At 34.1% G+C, this 12578-nt stretch overlaps 1 pseudogene; it reads left to right on the top strand.

The window, feature by feature from the left end:
• LOC105179159 overlaps window positions 1-704 on the top strand; it is a 3406-nt pseudogene extending 2702 nt beyond the window's left edge.
• Window positions 705-12578: the final 11874 nt, after the last annotated feature.

The raw sequence follows: 12578 nt of genomic DNA, 5'->3' as shown, positions 1-12578 counted from the left end.
GGAATGCCGCGGCGTGCCACACCATTTGCTCGGAATCATTGATCCTGAGGTGGATTTCACTGTGCAGCATGCATTGCTGGCTGCTGATGCCATCGTACAAAAGAATCCATTACCAATCATTGCTGAAGGGTCCAATTCCTTCATACAGGCACTTGTCAATGACGACACTGGGTTTTCCTCCAAGTACGAGTGTTGGTTTCTCTGGATGGAACTGGCGATCCCGATCTTGCTTCCGTACGTGGCTAAAAGGGTTGATCAGATGGTGGATAGCGGGTTGGTGGAGGAGGGTAAGGCATTTTTTGACCCAAAAAATCGTGATTATGATTATGGCATTAGGCGTGCCATTGGGGTCCCCGAGATGGATGAGTTCTTCAGTAGTGAGGGTCTTGTCGATGGTGAAACTAGGGATAAGCTTCTTAAGGCAGCTATTGATGAAATTAAGATGAACACTTGCAAATTAGCTTTCCGTTCAAGTTGAAAAGATTTTGAGGATGAGGGAGGAATTCGGGTGCCAGATCCATTGGTTGAATGCCACAGAAGTATTCCTTCGACGTGGTGGAGATGCCAATGAAGCATGGGAGAAATTGGTGCTGGAGCCTAGTACGAACATTGTAGCTCATTTCATTTGCAAAGAAAACATAGATCCGAAACCGACTGTCGGTACTCCACCCCATGCCAGTGCAGTAGCTACTACAAACAACTAGTGGATCAGAAGATTCTTGGTGAGCTTCGGGGTTTCAAAACTCTCAGTTTGGAATAATTGCTACTCTTCATTTATAACATATATGTTCGTGAATCCCATGTGAAACAAAGGAATGTGATATCACGAGAGTTGAATCCCAAAGCTCACCAAGGACTACATAGTGAGATTCTTCGCGATCATCTTACCAAAAACCCGCATCATTTCATTTGAATTAATAATAATTATGCCTGTAATCTCTGTTTCACATTGTATGTTCGAGATATCATTAGAACATATTTGGAAAATACATGTATTTTTAAGTTATTAATGAATGTCGGTACATTTATTTCTATTAAAGTCCCATGACGATTGCGTGCAATGACACATGGGCTTGGATCTAACTTAATATACTTCCCAATAAATTTGTCCAAAATTTCAATTTTTTTTCCAAAAACATGACATGACATCCACGTTGGATATAGTTTGAAGTTTTTTAATCCTATGTGTCACAAGAAATGACTTGATAGTAATATTGGGCATTTCTTGTGAGATGGCAAGGTGATATGGCAACAAATAAACAAACTTTCAAATATTTGCTACAAAATTGATTAAACCCTAGTCCACCCACTTACTAATTACCAACTATTGCCATTTTAAACTACCTATGTCAAGTATTAATAATTTTCAAGAACTTTTACATATAATTCCTAATTTGAAATATAAAATATCTATTCATATATCTAACAAGTATGTAAAAAAAGATGTATTCTTTATATATTTTATGTTTTTATAGAGTATAGTCAACGATGGATGTAATCCGTACTCAAACTAAATTAATACTTACTTCCATTTGATACTTCTACATATGTACAAACAAAATTTATTATCTCTACTTATACCAATTAAACTCGTGTTTGAGCTGTTAGTGTGATCATTAAAATGTTCAATCCTACTTATGTCTATAGGAAAAAATAAAGTTTCAGTCTTGTTATTTATAAGGGGGTGTCATTTTTTATCCTACACAAATTATGAAAATTAAATTTTACAAGACTAAAATTATCAAAATTATAAAATTATACAATTAAAATTACTAAAAATAATTAATGTTATCAATAAAATATAAGTGAAAATACTATGGGTGTTTAGGTGTGTATATATGTACATATATATATATATCCGGAGTTCTTGAATAAAGTTGAAAATAAAATCAAATTGTTTGCGATTGCATTTGAGATTGATGAATAAATGTGTAATACGAATATATTAGTATAAGATGACTAACACGAATTGAGATTGCATGTTAACATTTACGATATGTATAGAAGCATATTAATAATGCTATATTCTTGAATATGAACAAGGCATTAGTTGTGTGATTAATTCTTGTAGAATTTATCAAAGTTAATAAAACTCATATACGTAATATATGGTGTTTCCATCAATGAAATATTTAGTCCTAGTTACCAATTAAAACTTTGTTTTTAAAATCAGGCAAAATTGAAATATTGGTCCCGTAAGTATGGGGGGCTGGCAGAATTGGGATTGTAACTATAGGACTGGCCATTTTAGTCCTTTAAGTACTAATTTTTTAGCAATTTTGGTGAAAAGGCGGTGGAGAGATTTGGGGCTTAGGGTTCCGACGTTCACGTGCGCAACTTAAACACGTAGGAGCTTACGTGGCGAATGATGTGGCTAATTACGTGGCTTTAGGCGGGAAAAAGAGCCTTTCTTCCCACTTTTTTCACCGTATGTAAGAGCTCTCTCTCTCTTTCATTTTTTCTGCTGCAAATGAAGTTACAGGTAAAGAAAAATAGTGAAAATGTCTTCTTTATCGTCGCGCAATTACTCCACCATTGTGGTAAACTGATTTTGTGGCATTAGGGCTCCATTGAGAACCTCTTGGTCCAATGACAATCTCGGTAGAAGGTTTTATTCTTGCGCAAATTATAAGGTAAGGATTGAAGTTTAAGTTTAAGTCCTATAGATGTTGGCTTATTTTTTGTTCAATTGCAGAGTGTAGGATGTCCATTTTTTACATGGGATGACCCACCTATGTGTGCTACAGCTTTGTGTGTCATACCCAATTTGCATCGCAAGCTTCAAGCAATGCAAACCGAAGCAAAACTACTGAAGAAGAAGATATTTTGGCTTAAAGTTTGCTTGGTGACATCATGGCTTGTGTTGATCGGTTTTGGATGGGTCAACGGATGGTGGTCTTTGGACGAATCGTTCCAGGTTGCTAGATTTGTAGGGACTTACATTATGTTGTTAGATATGGGTAAACATAAGATGGAGGAATTATAATGGCATATTGTGGTTTTGATAATGAAATTGGAATCCTAAAATTTGATGCTTTTGTGAATTAATTAATTCAGTAATGGAATAAAAACGAAAATGAATTTTTGGTTATTTCTGCATCATTTTCAACAATATAAGGAATCTTCAGCAATATTTCTGCACCCATTTAAACAATATCAGGAATTTTCATAAATATAATGAAAATGAAAATATTCATTTCTGCACCATTTTCAACATTCATTTCATACTAACATCAACAATTTACTACATCCTATCCACAATTTACAGCCTGTCTTCACTAAAAACATGAACATCCATTTACAACATTTCTTCAACAACAACCTGTCCACAAAATCCCCTAATTCATAACATATTCAATCAGAACTGATTCCTCAAGTTTCAAACTAAATTAATACTCACATCCATATGAGTACGATCAACGAAGGATGTAATCTATACCCAAACTAAATTAATACTTACTTCCATATGATGCATCTAAATACGTACAAACAAAATTTATTATCACTACTTATACCAATTAAACTCGTCTTTGAGCAGTTAGTGTGATCATTAAAATGTTAAATCATACATATGTGTATAAGGATAAAAATACAGTTTTTGCCTTGTAATTTATGAGGGTGTGTCATTTTTTATCCTACACGGATTATGAAATTAGTTTTTACAAGACCAAATTATCAAAATTATAAAAGTATAGAATTAAAATTACTAAAATAATTAGTGTTATCAATAAAATATAAGTAAAAATAGTATGGGTGTGTAGGTGTGTATGTATGTACACATATTTATCCGGAGTTCTTGAATAAAGTTGAAAATTAGATCAAATTATTTGCGATTGCATTTGAGGATGATGAATAAATATATAATATGAATATATTAGTATAAGACGACTAACACGAATTGTGATCGCATGTTAACATTTATGATACCTATAGAAGCGTATTAATCATTGCTATATTCTTGAATATGAATGAGGAATAAGTTGTGTGATTAATTCTTCTAACATTTATCTAAGTTAATAAAAGTCATATACGTACATTTATGGTGCTCCCATCAATGAAATATTAAGTCCTAGTTACAAATTAAAACTTTGTTTCTAGAATTTTTGTGAAATATAATCCAACTCATATTAATTTACAGCTCTTGTCAGTACAATTAATATGATCAACAATAGTTGCAAATTATCTTAATAATAAATGTGAATATATTAATGATGTTTGTATAAAAAAAGTATAATATAGTCCTTTGCGATCCTATCTATGGAAAGTAAAAATTCATGTCTCATTTATTTATTATGATCGTCAAGTGAAAACTCGTGTACGTGCAATTACAAAAGATGTTATTATTTTGATCCAGTTTAAAACCAATATCCGTACAATTAGTGTACAAGCATTATGTGATGCTTTTACTAACAAAATATATATAGCTTTGTGCATATGAACAATTAGTATGATCAACAAAATGATGTAGTCCTATTGATATATTGACTTAAAATTCATGGCGGTACAGTTAGTATGAAAGCATTAATATTGAATGCTTTCATCAACGAAATATATATGTAATCCTTTTTATATTAATTATAACTCCTGTTCGTGTGATTAGCATGATCAACAAGAAATATATATAATCCTATTTGCAACTAGTTAAAACTTGCTGATACATTTAGTATGATCAACAAAAGATGTAATCCCTACTCAAACTAAATTAATACTCACTTCCATATGAGTATGATCAATGAAGGATGAAATCTGTACTCAAACTAAATTAATACTTACTTCCATATGATGCTTCTACATATGTACTAACAAAATTTATTATCTCTACTTATACCAATTAAACTAGTGTTCGAGCTGTTAGTGTGATCATTAAAATGTTAAATCCTACTTATGTTTATAGGTATAAAAATACAGTTTCTGTCTTGTAATTTATGAGGGGGTGTCATTTTTTTATCTACAGAAATTATGAAAATTAGTTTTTACAACAGTAAAATTATTAAAAATATAAAATTAATAGAATTGAAATTACTAAAATAATTAACTTTATCAATAAAATATAAGTAAAAATACTCTGGGAGTGTAGGTGGATATATATGTGTATCCGGAGTTCTTGAATAAAGTTGAAAAATAAATCAAATTATTCGTGATTGCATTTGAGGTTGATGAATAAATGTGTAACACGAATATATTAGTATAAGACGACTAACACGGATTGTGATTGCATGTTAACATTTATGATATCTATAGAAGCGTATGTATCATCACTATATTCTTGAATACGAACGAGGAATAAGATGTGTGATTAATTCTTGTAACATTTATCTAAGTTAATAAACCTCGTATACATACATTTATGATGCTCCCATCAACGAAATATTTAGTTGTAGTTACCAATTAAAACTTTGTTTTTAGAATTAGAAAAAATTTCAAAATTGGTCCCGTAAGTATGGGGGGGTGGCAGAATTGGGACTGTAACTACAGTACTGGCAATTTTAGTCCTGTAAGTATTGAATTTTTTGCAATTTTTGTCCTTCTGACCAAAATTGCCCAAAAACGCGGCGGAGAGATTTGGGACTTAGGGCTCCCATGTCCACGTGCGCAACTTAAACAAGTAGTGGCGAATGACGTGGCTTTAGGCGGGAAAAAGAGCCCCTCTTCCCACTATTTTCACCATATGTAAGAGCTCTCTCTCTCTCTTTCATTTTTGCTGCTGCAAATGAAGTTGCAGGTGAAGAAAAACAGCAAAAAATGCCTTCTTTTTCGTCGAGCAATTACTCCACCATTGTGGTAAACTGCTTTTGTGCTATTAGGGCTCCATTGAGAACTTCTTGGACCAATGACAATCCCAGAAGAAGGTTTTTATTCTTGCGCAAATTATAAGGTAAAAATTGGACTTTAAGTTTAAGTTTTGTAGATGTTGGCTTATTTTTTGTTCAATTGCATAGTGGAGGATGTCGATTTTTACATAAGATGACCCACCTATGTGTGCTAGAGCTTTGTGTGTCATACCCAGTTTGCATATCAAGCTTTAAGTAATGGAAACCGAAGCAAAACTGCTCAAGAAGAAGATATTTTGGCTTAAAGTTTGCAACGGATGGTGGTCTTTGGATGAATCGTTCGATGAATCATTTCAGGTTGGTGGATATGTAGGGACTTACATTATGTTGTTAGATATGGGTAAACGTAAGATGGAGGAATTGTAATGGCATTTTGTGGTTTTGATAATGAAATTGAACGCTTGAAATTTGAAGATTGTTTGAATTATGTGCTATGTTGTTAAACAATTATGTTAATGAATTTTAAGAATGAAACAAAAAGCCTAAAATTGCAGTTGTTAATTAATTTAGTAATAGAATAAAAATGAAAATAAATTTTCAGCCATTTTTTCACCCTTTTCAACAATATAAGGAATTTTTAGCAACATTTCTGCACCATTTTCAGCCATTTCTGCACCCTTTTCAACAATATACGGAATTTTCAACAGTATAATGAAAATGAAAACATTCATTTCTGCACCATTTTCAACATCTTAATGAGAAACATTCATTTCATACTAACATCAACAATTTACAACATCCTATCCACAATTTACAGCATGTCTTCAGAAAAAACATGAACATCCATTTACAACATTTCTTCAACAACAACCTGTCCACAAAACTCCCTAATTCATAACATGTGCAATCAGAACTGATTCTTCAAGTTTCTCAAGTATCATGAGATTACAAACTGTAAAGAAACCATGGTGACAACATCTGCAATAGAAGCCTAGTTGCGAAAACTCTGATGAAGAAGTTAGCCGTTGTAGGAAGTCACACTTGTAGTCCCACCCGTTTGCCTTTGACTGGAGATTGCACTTTTATTTTTCTTTACGCTTTCTTTAGCTCAGTTTACTCTGAGAAGCGCATTGGCGCTTCTGTAATTCATTAACGACTTTCTTTAGTGAAGAAAGAAGAAGAGTGTTGGTTATGGCAGTTACAGTATAAACGTGTATATATATATGCACTTTCCTGTTCTTCAAAACAAAAAAGGACAGAGCATTCCTTTACAGAAATTTTGTGAGCTAAGTTCCTTTACTTTCACCGCTGATTCATTTTGCTATCTCTCGAAATGAGTTCCTACTCTATCTTTGCTTCCGCTTGAAATTTTACATGGTATTAGATCCATCTTTGATGGTCTTTGATTTATCTGATAAAGAAATCCAAAACCTCATGGATTATTGAAATTCAAGAATTGTGCACAAGAAACAAGATATGGCTTAGGCTCAGAGATCTTGAAGCTGCAACCTGGAGACAACCTCGATTTGAGCCTTGTCACTACCTTACTCGATGGCTCGAACTTTCTTTCTTGGAGTAGATCCATCAAAATGGCTCTAAGAGCTAAAATAAAGATCAGCTACATTAATGGGGATGGACAGAAACCACAAGAAAATACAAAAGACCTTGAACAATAGATTAGAATAGATTGCATTGTGTCTTCGTGGATTCTAAATTCCATCTCAAATGAAGTTGTTGAAACTTTCATGTATACCAATACATCTAGAGACCTTTGGGTGGAGCTGGGAAACAGATTTGGACAAAGTAATGGTCCTCTAAAATATCAGTTGAAAAAGGAATTGGCCTCCACTTCTCAAGGATCTATGACAGTGTTAACATATTTTGCAAGATTGAAGACGCTTTGGGACGAACTGGCGTCTATCACACGAACACCTAAGTGCACATGTGAAGCAGCCAAAGAAACTGCAGAAATCAAGATTCATGATCAATTCATTCAATTCCTCATGGGATTCAATGAAGTGTATGATCATGTCAGACGACAAATTCTAACAACGGAACCCCATGCTGATATTAATAAGGCCTATGCCATGGTCCCAGAGTGGAGAAACAAAAGGAAGTCAACTCCAGGCAACAATACACCGTTCCTAATGTGGCTATGCAGGCATTCAAAAGACTTGAGACACAAAAACCTTTCCAGAATAAGAAAACCACAGTGGATGAAAGAAATGAAATCTATAAAGAATGTGGTAAATAAGGGCATTTGAAGGAGGTCTGTATTGAAATCCATGGTTACCCAGATTGGTATAAAAATCTCTTACAACAAAGGAAGAAAACCATGTCTAACAATGCAAGGGCAGCTACAGTGAGTGATCTTAATGAAAGTGCTAATAATGTTGTTGACAGTAATGTCATTGCTCAGGTACTGAAGACAGAAATGAACAAGTTCCTTGGTGGATTCAAGCCACAAACCTTGGCACTAACTAATATAGGATGCAATGATTTTTTAGGTATATCTTGTGACTCTTTATGTTTGAACTCCAGTCTACTTGATAATTGGATTATGGACAATGGCTCTACCAGTCATATGTGTAACAATGAACTATTATTCACTGATAAAAGAACGTTAATTCTGATATGAATGTCCATCTTGCTGATGGAACTGAACACAAAGTGAAATATTTAGGTACTATTAAACTGATTGATGGCATAATACTAGAAAATATTTTATATGTGCCAGATTTGCATTTTAACCTCCTATCTGTGAGTAAATTATGTAATTCATCTCACATTTAATTCAAATTCATGAAATCTTGCTGTATCATGCAGGACAACAGGACTAGAGATGTCATTGCAGTTGCATGTTTAATAGGAAAACTATATGTCTTGAATAGACAAAGTTTTGACAACAAACATGTACAAGAAACACTGCATAACTGTACTGACTTTGGCCTTATTTCCTCACATATATCACCAGAATTATGGCATAGAAGAATAGGGCATTTTTCATAGAATGTTATGTTACATACTGGATTGGTTAAAAGGAATAAAGATCAATCTATTCATTGTGAAATTTGCCCCCGAGCAAAGCAACAAAGATTGCCTTTCCCTTTAAGTTCTTCTATTTCAAGTGAATGCTTTGATCTATTACATGTGGACATATGGGGTCCTTATAGTGAATTTTCTATATCAAAATGCATGTTTATGTTGACTGTTGTAGATGATAAAAGTAGATGTATATGGACCTATTTGATGCAACATAAATAACAGACTGCAGAACTTCTAAGAAATTTTTTCATAAAATGGTTCTAACACAATTCAATAAAAGGATTAAGGTAATAAGGAGTGACAATGGTACAGAATTTCTAGGAGAACAAGCAGAAAAACTGTTTAGAGATGAAGGCATCATACACCAAACAACATGAACATATACTCCACAACAAAATGGAGTTGTAGAACAAAAACATAAATACTTACTTCAAATGGCTAGATCATTAATGATTCAAGCCAACTTCCCTAAGATGTTCTGGAGTGAGGCTGTTTTAACCTCTACTTTCATAATAAATAGAATACCTTCTAGTGTGTTGAATTGGAAAACCCCTTACGAAATATTGTTTAAAAAACCTGTCAATTATTATGTCTTTAAAACCTTTGGATGTTTGTGCTTTGCCACTAATAATATCCCTCATAAATCTAAATTTGATGCTAGGGCCTCAAAATGTGTATTTGTTGGATATGCCCCAAACCAAAAAGGTTATAAGGTTTATGATATAAACAAAAGAAATATAACTGTTTCTAGAGATGTCACTTTTGAAGAGAACATATTTCCTTATGGAAATCAGCTGACAAACCTTGTTACTTGCACTATTCCTAAACCTGTGACAGATTTAGATTCTGAAGAGGATGATGATGTAGAACCAACTACAGAAGGTGCAGATGACATAATGAATCCTCCTGACCCTGAACATAATGAAAACATAGTCCCTAGAAGATCCACTAGACAAACCTGCAGACCAACTAGATTAGATGACTATGTATGCTCTTTCAACACTGACTTACCTAGCATAACTTATTCATCCTTAGTTCATAAATGTTTTGTTGCTGCTACTGAAAATCCCTAAGAACCTACATGTTATGAAGATGCTGTAGAAAATGAGGAATGGATAAAAGCTATGAACAATGAGATGAAAGCACTAGAAACCAATAAACACATGGAAATCACTCATTACCAAACAAAAAAAGAGTGATAGGATGTAACTGGATGTATAAGTTGAAACAAAACCAAATGGTGCTATAGATAGATATAAGGCTAGACTTGTAGTCAAAGGATACAATCGAATTGTAGGGATAGACTATATAGATAGTTTCTCACCTGTTACGAAAGTTGTAACCATCAGAATCCTATTAACTTTGGCTGCAAAACAACATTGGCACTTGCATCAGTTAGATATTAATAATGCCTTTTTACATGGTTCCTTAGATGAAGAAATTTATATGAATCCCCTAAAGGGTATTCTGCCCCTAAGAATCATGTTTGTAGATTGAAAAGATCATTGAATGGCCTTAAACAGGCATCTAGACAATGGAACCAAGAATTCACATCACAATTAGAGAGGTATGGCTTCAGTCAGTCCAAATTTGGTTACTGTCTCTTTACAAAAACCACTGGAAAGGGATTATTTGCCTCCTAGTCTATGTAGATGATGTATTGCTCACTGGACCATGTCAAAGTATAATAACAGAAATAAAAGCTCACTTACATAGCCTATTCACCATGAAGGATATGGGAAGGGCCAGATTTTTCTTGGTTTGGAGATTTGCAGGTCTGAATCATGAATTGTCATATCCCAAAATAAATACATTAGGGACATCATATCAGACCTGTGATTAAATCAAGCAAAACCAACAAGCACTCCACTGCCAGCAGGTATAAAGTTGAATTCAGTTGAAGGAAAAAAATTGACAAATCAAGGTCCATATAGAAGGCTGCTGGGAAGATTGTTGTACCTTGGATTTCTAGACCAAACATATGCTATGGAATGCAACAGTTAAGCCAATACATGCAGTCTTGTTGCAAAGGACACTGGAATGCAGCAGTACACTTCGGGTATTGTGTTTCTCTTTGCAGTCTCCCTTGAAAGGTTACTGGAATACATGCAGTCTCCTTGACAGTCTTATGAACTCTTTTCAACCTATTCTGCGGTTTCCCTTTAACATTTTTCTTTTGCTTTGACACTATCTCATCAGGTTCCCTCCTTCTAGATTTTGGAGGCCTACCAGCCCCCCTACCAAAGTTTGGTGGCAAATGAGGGATGAATTGTGTAGCAGTCCACAGTTCTCTACCAACCATAGGCATAATTGCAGTCTTATAAACATTCTTATAAGATGGCACACTATAGCACTCATTGACATACTTAATCGGATCATCACCTTTACAGAATATGGCACTACAAGCATGTTTACATGGGATGCCATTCAAATCTCATTTCCTGCAAGAACAGATTCTCTTGTCCAAATAAACTCAATTTTGTGAACTATCAAAACAGTTTAATTGATAATGAGATGAATCAGCATTTATGGGAATGCAATCTGTGGACTTTTCAACATAATTTCTCAACAATTTTCAGAATCCTAGGACATAGAAACACCCGTCCATTTCAGTTCTGCCCTATCCCTGTTCTCTTGCAATCTTCTCATTAAATATTCTCTGATCCATTCAAGCATAGTGACAATAAGTTTCTCTCTAGCCTCCAAAATGTTTGAGTTAAATAGTTCACAACAATTATTCAATAAAACATCACACTTAATATCAGTTTTGAAGTGTGATCTACTCCATTGTGTAGGGGGTTTATCATCGAACCATTCTGCAGCAGTTTTATCAAGTATTGACATTTGTTTCATACAAAATATGAATTTATTAAGGGTAGTAGCCCTTGCAGCCTTCCACAAATAGTTTCTAAAAACCAAACCCCTGAAGTCTGCATTCTTCAAGTTAGAATGTAGATGTCTTACACAAAACCTATGATCTAAAGCAGGAAACACTTCCTCAAATGCTTGAACTAACCCCCTTTGCTTATCAAAAATGAAACACCACTGATCATATCTAACCACCCCCAAATCAGATTTCAGAAGCCTTAAAAACCACACCCAAGTAACCATCATTTCTTTTCCAACAACAGCATATGCAACAGGATAAATATTTTTATTCTGATCAATGCCTACTGCTATTAACAGAACACCCCCAAAAGGACCATTAAATGACATCCATCAACACCTACCACCTATCTACACCCCCCATTAAACCCAATTTTCAAGGCACCAAAACACACATAAAATTTATCGAATTTCTGATCAGTATCTACGCCTACCACCATTGTGGAGCCTAGGTTAGATTTCCGCAATTCATGTTCATAATCTTGCATCATTGAATACTGTACCTCAGGAGCACCCTCTATTGATTTTAGTGCCTTTCTTTTGGCTCTATACGCTTGATCTCGTGATACGTTGACTCTTAAATCCTGAATGAAATCAACCCTAAAACCCTTGAGATTTCTTTTTCGATCACTTCTGAATTTTTTAATGTACTTCTCTGCAAGCCACTTTGACTTTAAATTTTTAACATGATAGTCCCTTCCACAAGTGTGATTGGAATTGTATTCTCTTATCTGAAATGTGTATTCATCAGTCACTTTGTCCGTATTTATCCTCCACTGATTTTATTGCATACATTCTATTCTTATCATTCTTGGAAATTTTCAAATGCCTTCTTGATTTTATTGCATGACTGTGAATGGCATTTCTAAATTCAGA

The sequence above is a fragment of the Sesamum indicum genome, unplaced genomic scaffold (assembly GCF_000512975.1).
Source record: "Sesamum indicum cultivar Zhongzhi No. 13 unplaced genomic scaffold, S_indicum_v1.0 scaffold00125, whole genome shotgun sequence".
NCBI lineage: Eukaryota > Viridiplantae > Streptophyta > Magnoliopsida > Lamiales > Pedaliaceae > Sesamum > Sesamum indicum.
This window is presented reverse-complemented; position numbering and strand designations above follow the sequence as displayed.